We start from the raw sequence: 14,475 nt of genomic DNA, 5'->3' as shown, positions 1-14,475 counted from the left end.
TTCTAGCATAATAAGACTAGCTCAAAGCTGTATTTTCCCTTGGCTGGCTATAAAAATAAAGGGGACCACAAGTTATTTTTTCATTTATTATTTATTAACAAGTATAGTAAACTACACGCAAGGCACTGCTCCACTCCTCCACTTCAACCTCCATCTCCTGGTTCAAGATTATTATTTTTTATGTTTTTTTATTCTTTGCTATTTTAAGTAAATTCCCTATCCACATTTGTTTGCAGGGCAATTGTCCTGCTCTTACCCCCATTTTGCTTAATTTTTCAGCCCCATAGCCCTTTCTACGACTGTTTTACAGCCATTTTACATCACCAAAATTTGGGTCACCATTGGATTCTGTGGGATTCAGGTTCAGGAACATCCACAGGTCTGCTTATTCCTAGCCCTCACCATTTTTTCTTTGCTTATGAATACAGTAACTGATAGACAGGGCCGGACTGGCCATCGGGCACTTCTGGCAAATGCCAGAAGGGCTGGTGCCAGAGGTGGGCCGCTCGATCCGCCTCCCCCCGCCCCCGCATTCAACTATACCGGCGTACGCCGGTACAGTTGAACGCAATGATGGAGGAGAGAACGTCCGCTGACGCTCCCTCTCCCATCATTCCCTGCTCTGCCTCTGACACTGCGGGTGCGCGATGACGTCATATCATCGTGCACCTGCTGTGTCCTGGGCAGACTGCAGCTGCTGAGACAGGAGCAGGAACCAGGAAGCAACGCGGGGCACGAGGAGAGGAGAGTGTTTTTTTTTTTTTTTTACTGGACTGTGGGGGGCCATTCTTGGGGGGGGGGGTGGAGGAAGAGAAGAGATGCGGGCTGTGCTCTGTGCTGTATACTACTGTGTGGGCTGTGCTATATACAGTATATTACTCTGTGGGCTGTGCTGTATATATTACTCTGTGGGCTCTGCTGTATTTAGTGCTCTGTGGGCTGTGCTGTATTTAGTGCTCTGTGGGCTGTGCTGTATATTGTGCTCTGTGGGCTGTGCTGTATATAGTGCTCTGCGGGCTGTGCTGTATATAGTGCTCTGTGGGCTGTGCTGTATATAGTGCTCTGTGCTGTATATAGTGCTCTGTGGGCTGTGCTGTATATAGTACTCTGGGCTGTGCTGTATATAGTACTCTGTGGGCTGTGCTGTATATAGTGCTCTGTGGGCTGTGCTGTATATAGTACTCTGTGGGCTGTGCTGTATATATTACTCTGTGGGCTGTGCTGTATATAGTACTCTGTGGGCTGTGCTGTATATAGTACTCTGTGGGCTGTGCTGTATATATTGCTCTGTGGACTGTGCTGTATATAGTACTCTGGGCTGTGCTGTATATAGTACTCCGTGGGCTGTGCTGTATATAGTGCTCTGTGGGATGTGCTGTATATAGTACTCTGTGGGCTGTGCTGTATATAGTGCTCTGTGCTGTATATAGTGCTCTGTGAGCTGTGCTGTATATAGTACTCTGGGCTGTGCTGTATATAGTACTCTGTGGGCTGTGCTGTATATAGTGCTCTGTGGGCTGTGCTGTATATAGTACTCTGTGGGCTGTGCTGTATATATTACTCTGTGGGCTGTGCTGTATATAGTACTCTGTGGGCTGTGCGGTATATAGTACTCTGTGGGCTGTGCTGTATATATTGCTCTGTGGACTGTGCTGTATATAGTACTCTGGGCTGTGCTGTATATAGTACTCCGTGGGCTGTGCTGTATATAGTGCTCTGTGGGATGTGCTGTATATAGTACTCTGTGGGCTGTGCTGTATATAGTGCTCTGTCGCCTGTGCTGTATATAGTACTGTGGGCTGTGCTGTATATATTACTCTGTGGGCTGTGCTGTACATAGTACTCTGTGGTCTGTGCTGTATATAGTACTCTGTGGGCTGTGCCGTATATAGTACTCTGTGGGCTGTGCTGTATATAGTACTCTGTGGGCTGTGCTGTATATATTGCTCTGTGGGCTGTGCTGTATATAGTACTCTGTGGGCTGGGCTGTATATATTGCTCTGTGGGCTGTGCTGTATATAGTACTCTGTGGGCTGTGCTGTATATAGTACTCTGTGGGCTGTGCTGTATATATTGCTCTGTGGGCTGTGCTGTATATAGTACTCTGTGGGCTGTGCTGTATATATTGCTCTGTGGGCTGTGCTGTATATAGTACTCTGTGGGCTGTGCTGTATATAATACTCTGTGGGCTGTGCTGTATATATTGCTCTGTGGGCTGTGCTGTATATAGTACTCTGGGCTGTGCTGTATATATTACTCTGGGCTGTGCTGTATATAGTACTCTGTGGGCTGTGCTGTATATAGTACTCTGTGGGCTGTGCTGTATATAGTACTCTGTGGGCTGTGCTGTATATATTACTCTGTGGGCTGTGCTGTATATATTACTCTGTGGGCTGTGCTGTATATAGTGCTCTGTGGGCTGTGCTGTATATAGTACTCTGTGGGCTGTGCTGTATATATAGTACTCTGTGGGCTGGGCTGTATATATTGCTCTGTGGGCTGTGCTGTATATAGTGCTCTGTGGGCTGTGCTGTATATAGTGATCTGTGGGCTGTGCTGTATATAGTGCTCTGTGGGCTGTGCTGTATATAGTACTCTGTGGGCTGTGCTGTATATAGTACTCTGTGGGCTGTGCTGTATATAGTACTCTGGGCTGTGCTGTATACTACTGTTTGGTCTGTGCTGTATACTACTTTGTGGGCTGTGCTGTATATATTACTCTGGGCTGTGCTGTATATAGTGCTCTGTGGGCTGTGCTGTATATAGTGACCTGTGTGCTGTGCTGTATATAGTGCTCTGTGGGCTGTGCTGTATATAGTGCTCTGTGGGCTGTGCTGTATATAGTGCTCTGTGCTGTATATAGTGCTCTGTGGGCTGTGCTGTTTATATTACTCTGGGCTGTGCTGTATATAGTGCTCTGTGGGCTGTGCTGTATATAGTGCTCTGTGGGCTGTGCTGTATATAGTGCTCTGTGGGCTGTGCTGTATATAGTGCTCTGTGGGCTGTGCTTTATATAGTACTCTGTGGGCTGTGCTGTATATAGTACTCTGGGCTGTGCTGTATACTACTGTTTGGTCTGTGCTGTATACTACTGCGTGGGCTGTGTTATCTACTACACGCGCTGTGCTATATTATGCAGGCTGTGCTATATACTATACGGTTTGTGCTATATCCTATGTGGGCTTTGCTATATACTATGGGGAGTATATTATATTCTATGGGGGAGGCCATGTTATGTACTATGTGGCTGTGTTATATACTATTGTGGGGGTATATTATATACTATGGGGGAGGCTGTGTTATATACTATGGGGGAGGCTGTGTTATATACTATGGGGGAGGCTGTGTTATATACTATGGGGGCTGCATTATATTCTATGGGGGGCTACATTATATATTATGGGGAGGTGGGCTGTATTATATTCTATGGGGGGTTACATTATACTCTGTGGGGTGGCTGCATTATACTACATGTGGGCTGCATTATACTGTATCGAGGACTATGGGGAATACGTTATACTATATGAAGAACTATGGGGTGGATTATACTATGGGAAGTGAATTGTAGTACATGGATGACTATGGCGGTGCATTATACTATATGGAGCACTGTGAGGAGTGTATTATACTATGTGGAGGACTGAGCAGTGTATTTTAATATGGAGGACTATAGGGAGTGTATTATACTATATGGAGGACTGTGGGGCACATTATAATATATGGAGGACTATGGGGTGTATTTTACTAAACAAGTAAAATGCTGCATATTCAGATTGTTCTTGCTGGAACAAAAATCATTGTTCTCAGCAGCACATTGCCAGCGTAAACTGTAGATGTGCTGCTGATAACATGATTCTGTATGGTGATCTGTTAGTGATCTATTAGTGATCGTTCTGTCCCATCATTATTCCTCAGTTGGTGGAAAGAGGCCGGGAAACAAGCGTTGAACAACTTCCGTATTGTCGATCAAACTCATTTAGCGGCCTGAACTCAGCGCACGTAAATACAACAGAAATGCTTTTGTGTGGTGTGCAATATGTTAGCATTTGGGGCCCCATTTTAAACTTTACCTAGGGCCCCACTTTGCCTAAAACCGGCCCTGCCTACAAGTGTACAAAGATATTATACAGTCACCATGTGACAAGTGGGCCTGTGTAACTTCAAATGCCAGGGCTGAATTTTAGTCCCAGTCCGGCCCTGCTGATAGACGTTATAAAGGTGTCAATTGATTTAGCTTTCAAACACTTGTATTGTTAGGCTACTTTCACACTAGCGTCGGGCTCGGCCCGTCGCTGTGCGTCGGGCCGACGTTCCCGACGCTAGCGTTGTCTCCGCCGCACAACGGGGGCAGCGGATGCATTTTTCCAGCGCATCCGCTGCCCCATTGTGAGGTGCGGGGAGGTGGGGGCGGAGTTTCGGCCGCGCATACGCGGTCGGAAAAGACGTTTACGACGGCGCAAAAAACGTTGCAAGCAACGTTTTTTGCTCCCGACGGTCCGCCACTGCACGACGCATCCGTCGCACGACGGGTGCGACGTGTGGCAATCCGTCACAGTGCGTCGCTTAATGTTAATCAATGATGAAAAAACGCATCCTGCAAACACTTTTGCAGGATGCGTTTTTTCGGCAAAACGACCCATTGTGACGGAATGCAGTTAACGCTAGTGTGAAAGTAGCCTTATATATGTTTTTTTCAGGGGTTGATCTTACTGACAAATTCCCATTAAGGGCTGGACAACTCCTGTAAGTACTACAATATAACAATGTGGTTTCAGGGTCAAACATGTTCAATCCTCTTATAGCTCTTAGTACTTACACCCATGCAAATAGTTTTGAGCAGTGTTAAGCATTTGGCAAGATAGCTTGTGGCATACTGCCAAATTATTCAAAAAGTTTCACTTTTGTTTTTGACATGAGTTTATGTTAAGAGTCAGATTAATATTCACCGCTGATGCCAGATTTTTTCTTTATATGTGGATAAGTAAACCAGAGCTAAAAAGATATTGTCGAGTAGGAAGTATAGTGAATGTTTTACAGGAAAGAGATGGGTATGGTAGACTTCTTAGAAGTAATTTGCGTATCTACTGGTTTACATATCTACACATTTACTTGTTCGGGTCACAAGGGAAAAATATATTATTGGCTCATCTGATTTTCATCTTAATTATGTCTTAAAAGGAATTTGTTAAGTCAGTGTTTAAACCAAGCAGAGACTCTTGTAGTGCCCTGACATTGAGAAAAAATATGTTAAAAATCTATAGGCTTATTTTCAATAAATCATCCTTCATTCATAAATACAAATTAAGTGCCTGGATTCCGTTCGGTTCACCTTTCCATTTCCATATGTTCAGACTATTTCCACCCATTCTTGCTTGATTGACAAGGCAGGCTTAAAAGGTGATGGGACTATTAACAATTTGAGTTAATCCTGCATCAGGCGCAATAGTCCTCACAGCACAGCTCACACATTTTTGTTTCCGCCTCCTCTCCAAGGTGGCAGGGGATCCCGCTCCTCCCAGTACCTTCTATATTTACGTGCTGCTTGAAACCCATCCATTCAGTTTTACCACCATCCTTGCAGAGAGCAGGTGTGACCTCCATGGCCTCTCAGGCTCATTGAACCTGTAGGTTCTTAATTTTGAAGGCTTGTACTTTCTAGGGGGTTTTCATCACAATTTATATGGCTCATTTTATGAATGAATAGTTTAAAGTTTGTGGATATTTCGTAGAAATAAGTAGGGTTTTCCTACAAATAAGAGGGTTTTGGTGGTAGATGTAAAATTTGGGTACTTTTTGTTTTATTACGTTTGTGGTTATGAAATGTTTTTTTTGCATCTGATTTGTGTACGCTCTTTTAATAAATCTTAATACATCCCTATGAAGGTCACTGACTACTTTTAGAGCCCAGACATTTAGATAATTAGATATTATAGGCACTGCAACTGAACTGGGGAGTGCCAATGATGCGCCTGACCCAGACTCATAACAAATAGAATTGTAACTGTGATATGTGGTTTACTACCTGGACGTTGGCATGATGCGACCATCCAGGCTGAAAACTACAGGAGAATGAGGTGCTGTGAGCGCAGCATCAGTGACTGGTGATGACATCATCTAGGCTAACGCTAGTCACTGAGGCTGTGTTTCCAGTTCACTTCACTTTGAGCTGGGCCGATGAACTGTGGTTACCTCAGTGAGGTCACTGCTAGCACCGTGAGATGAAGTCTTATGATGCAGTGCTGAGCTCAGTAAGTTTACCGCAGTTCACAGTTAGAAATTTCCCATGGGGAACTGCGGTGAACTCACTGAACTCAGGGCTGCACTGTAAGACTTTTTCTCATGGTACTAGTGGTGATCTCACTGAGGTCACTGCAGTTCAGGGAATCTCTCACTGCAGCTCATTCTCCCCTGCTTCTCAGCATGAATGGTCACATGATGCCACCTGTTATGACCTGGTGGTTACGGTGTGGTACTGAGATGACCTGGTGGTTAAAACCAATCATGGACAAGCTCAGAGGAGGTGGCAGCTCTACAGACAGTAATCACCTACACTCACTGGCCACTTTATTAGGTACACCTGTCCAACTTCTTGTTAACACTTAATTTCTAATCAGCCAATCACATGGCGGCAACTCAGTGCATTTAGGCATGTAGACATGGTCAAGACAATCTCCTGCAGTTCAAACCGAGCATCAGTATGGGGAAGAAAGGTGATTTGAGTGCCTTTGAAAGTGGCATGGTTGTTGGTGCCAGAAGGGCTGGTCTAAGGTCTGAGTAATTCAGAAACTGCTGATCTACTGGGATTTTCACGCACAACCATCTCTAGGGTTTACAGAGAATGGTCCAAAAAAGAAAAAAAATCCAGTGAGCGGCAGTTCTGTGGGCGGAAATGCCTTGTTGATGCCAGAGGTCAGAGGAGAATGGGCAGACTGGTTCGAGCTGATAGAAAGGCAACAGTGACTCAAATCGCCACCCGTTACAACCAAGGTAGGCCTAAGAGCATCTCTGAACGCACAGTGCGTCGAACTTTGAGGCAGATGGGCTACAGCAGCAGAAGACCACACCGGGTACCACTCCTTTCAGCTAAGAACAGGAAACTGAGGCTACAATTTGTACAAGCTCATCGAAATTGGACAGTAGAAGATTGGAAAAACGTTGCTTGGTCTGATGAGTCTCGATTTCTGCTGCGACATTCGGATGGTAGGGTCAGAATTTGGCGTAAACAACATGAAAGCATGGATCCATCCTGCCTTGTATGGAGCATCTTTGGGATGTGCAGCCGACAAATCTGCGGCAACTGTGTGATGCCATCATGTCAATATGGACCAAAATCTCTGAGGAATGCTTCCAGCACCTTGTTGAATCTATGCCACGAAGAATTGAGGCAGTTCTGAAGGCAAAAGGGGTCCAACCCGTTACTAGCATGGTGTACCTAATAAAGTGGCCGGTGAGTGTATATGACCTAGTGATTACGGAGCAGCACTGAAATGACCTAGTGAGTAAACAAATAATGTACTAGCTCTGAGGAGGTGGTAACTTTACTGACCGCAATCCCTACTCCTAACACCAACACTAGAAATAGCCGTGGAGCGTTCCTATCTCTGCCTAGACGCCTCTTCACAGCCTAAGAACTAGCTACCCCTGAAGATGGAAACGGAAAACTTTCTCACCTCAGAGAAACCCCCAAAGGAAAGATAGCCCCCCACAAATATTGACGGTGAGTGAAGAGGGAAATGACAAACTCGGAAATGAAACTAGATTTTAGCAAAGGAGGCCACTACTATCTAAATAGACAGAGAAAGAAAAGGCTACTGTGCGGTCAATATAAAAACTAAATGTCCACGCAGAGTTTACAAAAATAATCTCCACACCGACTCACGGTGTGGAGGGGCAAATCTGCAACCTCAGAGCTTCCAACTAGCCGGAATATTTCATGATGACAAGCTGGACAAAAGAGACATAACTTAAACTGAACAAAAGGTCATAGGCAGGGAAACACCCAAAAACTAGCAGAACTTATCTTAAGCTGAAATGGACTGGCCAACAGAGAACTTCCAGGAAAGGACTGAATCCACAGGAAGGAACATTGACAGCTGGCATAAACTACAGCCTAAAGCCCAGTTAAATAACAAGGCCAGGGCACCGATTAGTGAAAGCAGCTGCTAAGTTCCACTTGAAACCACCAGAGGGAGCCCAAGAGCAGAACTCCCAAAAATACCATTCATGACCACAGGATGGAGCCCAAGAACGGAATTCACAACAGTACCCCCCCTTGAAGAGGGGTCACCGAACCCTCACCAGAGCCCCCAGGCCGATCGGGACGAGCCAAATGAAAAGCACGCACCAAATCGGCAGCATGGACATCGGAGGCAAAAACTCAAGAGTTATCCTCCTGGCCATAACCCTTCCACTTGACCAGATACTGAAGTTTCTGCCTTGAAAGATGAGAATCCAAAATCTTCTCCACCACATACTCCAGCTCCCCCCCAACCAACACCGGAGCAGGAGGGTCAACGGAGGGAACAACGGGCACCACATATCTCCGCAACAAAGATCTATGGAACACATTATGAATGGAAAACGAAGCTGGAAGGGCCAAACGAAAAGACACCGGATTGATAATTTCCGAAATCCTATAAGGACCAATAAAACGAGGTTTGAACTTAGGGGAAGAGACCTTCATAGGAACATGACGAGAAGACAACCAGACCAAATCCCCAACCCGAAGCCGGGGACCAATGCACCGACGGCGGTTAGCAAAACGTTGAGCCTTTTCCTGAGACAATGTCAAATTGTCCACCACATGAGTCCAAATCCGCTGCAACCTGTCCACCACAGAATCTACCCCAGGACAGTCCGAAGGCTCAACCTGACCTTAAGAAAAGCGAGGATGAAAACCAAAATTACAAAAAAAAGGTGAAACCAAGGTAGCAGAACTAGCCCGATTATTAAGGGCAAACTCGGCCAACGGCAAGAAGGTAACCCAATCATCCTGATCAGCCGACACAAAGCATCTCAAATAGGTTTCCAAGGTCTGATTGGTTCGCTCCGTCTGTCCATTTGTCTGAGGGTGAAACGCCGAAGGAAAAGACAAATTAATGCCCATTCTACCACAAAAGGACCGCCAAAACCTAGAAACAAACTGAGTACCTCTGTCAGACACAATATTCTCCGGAATACCATGCAAACGAACCACATGCTGGAAAGGAACCAAATCAGAGGAGGAAGGCAACTTAGGCAAAGGTACCAAATGGACCATTTTAGAAAAACGGTCACAAACCACCCAGATGACAGACATCTTCTGAGAAACAGGAAGATCAGAAATCCATGGAAATATGCGTCCAGGAGGGCCTCTCAGGGATAGGCAAAGGCAAAAGCAACCCACTAGCACGAGAACAGCAGGGCTTAGCCCGGGCACAGATCCCACAGGACTGCACAAAGGAACGTACATCCCGTGACAAAGAAGGCCACCAAAAGGACCTGGCAACCAAATCCCTGGTACCAAAGATCCCAGGATGACCAGCCAACACTGAACAATGAATCTCAGAAATCACCTTACTAGTCCATCTATCAGGAACAAACAATTTCCCCACAGGACAGCGGTCGGGTCTATCAGCCTGAAACTCCCGAAGCACCCGCCGTAAATCAGGGGAGATAGCAGAAAGAATCACCCCCTCCTTGAGAATACCAGCCAGCTCAAGGACCTCAGGAGAATCAGGCAAAAAACTCCTAGACAGGGCATCAGCCTTCACATTCTTGGATCCCGGAAGACACGAGACCACAAAATCAAAACGGGAGAAAAACAAAGACCACCGAGCCTGTCTAGAATTCAACCACTTGGCTGATTCAAGGTAAATCAGATTCTTATGATCGGTCAAGACCACAACACGATGCTTGGCTCCCTCAAGCCAATGTCGCCACTCCCCGAATGCCCACTTCATAGCCAACAACTCCCGATTGCCGACATCATCATTACGCTCAGCAGGGGAAAACTTTCTGGAGAAGAAAGCACACGGTTTCAACACAGAGCCATCAGAACTTCTCTGAGACAGAACAGCTCCTGCCCCAATCTCAGAAGCGTCAACCTCAACCTGAAAAGGGAGAGAGACATCTGGCTGACGCAACACAGGGGCAGAAGTAAAACGACGCTTAAGCTCCTGAAAGGCCTCCACAGCTGCAGAGGACCAATTCACCACATCAGCACCTTTCTTGGTGAAATCGGTCAGAGGTTTAACGACAGTAGAAAAATTAGCAATGAAGTGGCGATAAAAATTAGCAAAGCCCAAAAACTTCTGAAGGCTCTTCACAGATGTGGGCTGCGTCCAATCATAAATAGCCTGGACCTTAACAGGGTCCATTTCAATAGCCGAGGAAGAAAAAATGAACCCCAGAAAAGAAACCTTCTGAACTCCAAAAAGGCACTTAGACCCCTTCACAAACAGTGTATTAGCACGAAGAATCTGAAATACCATCCTGACCTGCTTCACATGAGACTCCCAATCATCGGAAAAAACCAAAATATCGTCCAAATATACAATCATAAATTTATCCAGATACTCCCGAAAAATATCATGCATAAAGGACTGAAACACAGATGGAGCATTAGAGAGCCCGAAAGGCATCACAAGATATTCAAAATGTCCTTCGGGCGTATTAAATGCTGTTTTCCATTCATCACCCTGTTTGATGCGGACCAGATTATACGCCCCTCGAAGGTCAATCTTGGTAAACCAGCTAGCCCCTTTAATCCGAGTAAACAAATCAGAGAGCAAAGGCATAGGGTACTGGAATTTGACCGTGATCTTATTGAGAAGGCGATAATCTATACAGGGTCTCAAGGAGCCATCCTTCTTGGCAACAAAAAAGAATCCCGCTCCCAACGGTGACGAAGATGGGCGAATATGCCCCTTCTCCAAGGACTCCTTTACATAAGTCCGCATAGCGGCATGCTCTGGCACAGACAGATTGAAAAGTCGACCCTTAGGGAACTTACAGCCAGGAATCAAATTAATAGCGCAATCACAGTCCCTATGAGGAGGCAGAGGACTGGATTAAGGCTCCTCAAATATATCCTGGAAATCCGACAAACACTCAGGAACTTCAGAAGAAGGGGACGAGGAAATTGACATCAGAGGAATGTCACTATGTATCCCCTGACAACCCCAACTAGTCACAGACATAGATTTCCAATCCAGTACTGGATTATGTACCTGTAACCGTGGAAACCCCAGCACAACCACATCATGCAATTTATGCAACACTAAAAAACGAATATTTTCCTGATGTGCTGGAGCCGTGTTCATGGCTAACTGTGTCCAGTACTGAGGTTTATTCTTGGCCAATGGCGTAGCATCAATCCCCCTTAAGGGAATAGGACTCTGCAAAGGCTCCAAGGAAAAACCACAGCGCTTGGCAAATTCTAGGTCCATTAAGTTCAGTGCAGCGCCAGAATCCACAAATGCCATTACAGAAAAGGACGACAGTGAGCAAATCAGAGTAATAGACAAGAGAAATTTAGGCTGTACAGTACTGATGGTAACCGAACTAGCAACCCTCATAGTTCGCTTCGGGCAATCAGAGATAGCATGAGTAGCGTCACCACAGTAAAAACACAGCCTATTCTGACGTCGGAACTCCTGCCGTTCTGCTCTTGTCAAAACTCTATCACATTGCATAGGCTCAGAACTCTGTCCAGAGGACACTGCCATATGGTGCACAACCTTACGTTCACGTAGGCGCCGATCAATCTGAATGGCCAGAGATATTGATTCGTTCAAACCAGCAGGTGTGGGAAACCCCACCATAACATCTTTAAGAGCTTCAGAAAGACCCTTTCTGAAAATAGCCACCAGGGCATCCTCATTCCATTTTGTAAGCACAGACCACTTCCTAAATTTGTGACAATATATCTCTGCCGCTTCCTGACCCTGACCCAGAGCCAGCAAAATTTTTTCTGCCTGATCCACAGAATTGGGTTCGTCATACAGCAATCCAAGTGCTTGAAAAAATGAATCTACATTGAGCAATGCAGGATTCCCTGGCTCAAGAGAGAATGCCCAATACTGCGGGTCACCACGCAGCAGAGAAATAACAATCTTCACCTGCTGAATGGGGTCACCAGAGGAACGGGGTCTCAGAGCAAAAAACAATCTGCAATTATTTTTAAAATTCAAAAACCTAGATCTATCCCCAGAAAACAAATCAGGGATAGGAATTTTAGGCTCAGAAACAGGAGTTTGAACAACATAATCTTGGATACTCTGTACCCTTGCAGCGAGATGATCAACACGCGCAGACAGACCCTGAACCTCCATATCAGTACCAAGCTCCTGCACCATCCAAAAATCAAGGGGAAAAAAAAAGACGAAACAAGCAACAAGGAAAATAAAACTATGACTCAGAACTTTCTCTTCCCTCTTTTGAGATGCATTTAACACTTTGCGGGCCAGCTGTACTGTTATGACCTGGTGGTTACGGAGTGGTACTGAGATGACCTGGTGGGTAAAACCAATCATGGACAAGCTCAGAGGCGGTGGCAGCTCTACAGACAGTAATCACCTATATGACCTAGTGATTACGGAGCAGCACTGAAATGACCTAGTGAGTAAACAAATAATGTACTAGCTCTGAGGTTATCAAAAATGAGCTGGTTATCAAAAATAGAACATACATCATTTAAAAAAAAAATAGTTTTTTATAGCTCAGGCGCCCACTGATAAATACTCCCATCAGCGGCACCTGCTCTCGCTGTTGTCAGCGAGTAGTACTCACATCAGCTGATGCCTCTGTGACTGGCAGTAAACTTTTTACCGCTGATCAGAGCTGCTGGCTCACTCAGCTCTTGAACTGGTGGTAATGATCTTGCAATGGTTGTTCGGGCCCCCCATTCAGGTGTTTAGTTAGGATACTGTTCTGGTACCCGAACTAAACTTTTTGTTACATTTTCGTCTGAGCCCGCCAGACCGGAATATCCAAGAATTCACTCATCACTAATTATCACAAAGTCATGCCCTCTGGAAATGATTAAGTTAAAAACTATAGTCCCTGCAGATAAGAATTCTGGTATAAATTGCTTTGAAAAGTCAAAAAAGTTTTTTACTCAACTCAAAATTGCAAAAAAATGTTGGACATTTCAAGTTAGTTTCCCCTAACTCTGCCAAAATTTGTGGTCGTCTAATTTGTGGCTCGACTAATTCGTGGCTTGTCTAATTCGTGGCTCTAGGTATGCATTGGAATAGACAGATGGTGTATGTTCAGTGTGTTCTCTCTCCTGATCAGGCACCGATTGTCTGTCAGTGCATTCTGTTCCTAAACCTCTCTGAACACCATGAAAAAGACAGCATACGGACAGAACTCTAGCAAGCAGGGAGTACACACTGAGCAGAACAGCCAGAGGAGAGTAGAACAGACAAGCTAAACTGATGACATTCAGTTGCAAGGGGGCGTTGAAACTAGCAGGAGTAAGAGATAGCATAGCATAACAATGCTTGGCATGTGTATTAAATGTTATCAGTAGTAAAAAAAAAAAAAATTTTGAAGTATGACATTTTAGCACATACTGTATGGGAAATCAGGAAAAAATCCAAGTGCGATGAAATTGCCAAAAAAATCCCTCATTATGCTATTTTTTGGAATTGTTTTTATGGGATAAACTGTGTGGTAAAAATGACCTGGCAATGTGATTCTAAGTATAGTAAGTATATTTACGGTGATACTAAACTATTTTAGTAATGAAAAAAATTGGTTATTTGCAAAAAAAAATTCTGCAGATTAAGGGTAAGTTCACACAGGACTTTTTTGCTGCGTATTTTTGCTGCTTTTTTAATGCTAATTTTCAGCTGCTTATAGGTGCGTTTTTGGTGCGTTTTTTTGGTGCGTTTTTTTTTCCCTCTTTTTCCAGGCTAATGGATTTTCAGCAGCAAAAATGCAGCAAATAATGATACCTGCGCTTTTGCTGCGCTTTTTTCAACACCCATTCAAGTCAATGGGTGAAAAAACGCAGCAAAAACGTTGAAAGAAGTGACATGCCCTATGTCAAAAAAACGCAGCAAAGCACAAAATACTGATCAAACAAAAAACCAATGTGTGTGCATGAGATTTCTCAAATCTCCTAGGCTTTGCTGGTACTGTAAAAAGCAGCTGAAATTTAGCATAAAAGAATGCAGCAAAAATACGCAGCAAAAATATGCAGCAAAAAAGTCCTGTGTGAACTTACCCTAATAGCATTCAATAGCTGCCTGGCCGCTGCGCAGAAAGCCTTTCTCCTGTGAGAAAATGAACTTTATTTCTTCTGGCTGCCTATGGCTCTCAGTCAAAGGATTCAAGTTGAAAATCTTTACTAATACAAATTGTTTAATTTCTTGAGAACAAAATTGCACATCCATAGTCAGTGAAATAAAAAATGAACAACTAACCGAGGATTTAAACCACAGTTCAAGTTTCCATGACTTTCATCACACTAAGGCCTGCTCACAT

The sequence above is a fragment of the Ranitomeya variabilis genome, chromosome 2 (genome assembly GCF_051348905.1).
Source record: "Ranitomeya variabilis isolate aRanVar5 chromosome 2, aRanVar5.hap1, whole genome shotgun sequence".
Taxonomy (NCBI): domain Eukaryota; kingdom Metazoa; phylum Chordata; class Amphibia; order Anura; family Dendrobatidae; genus Ranitomeya; species Ranitomeya variabilis.
The sequence above is the reverse complement of the archived record's forward strand: the minus strand, read 5'-3'. Positions refer to the sequence as shown.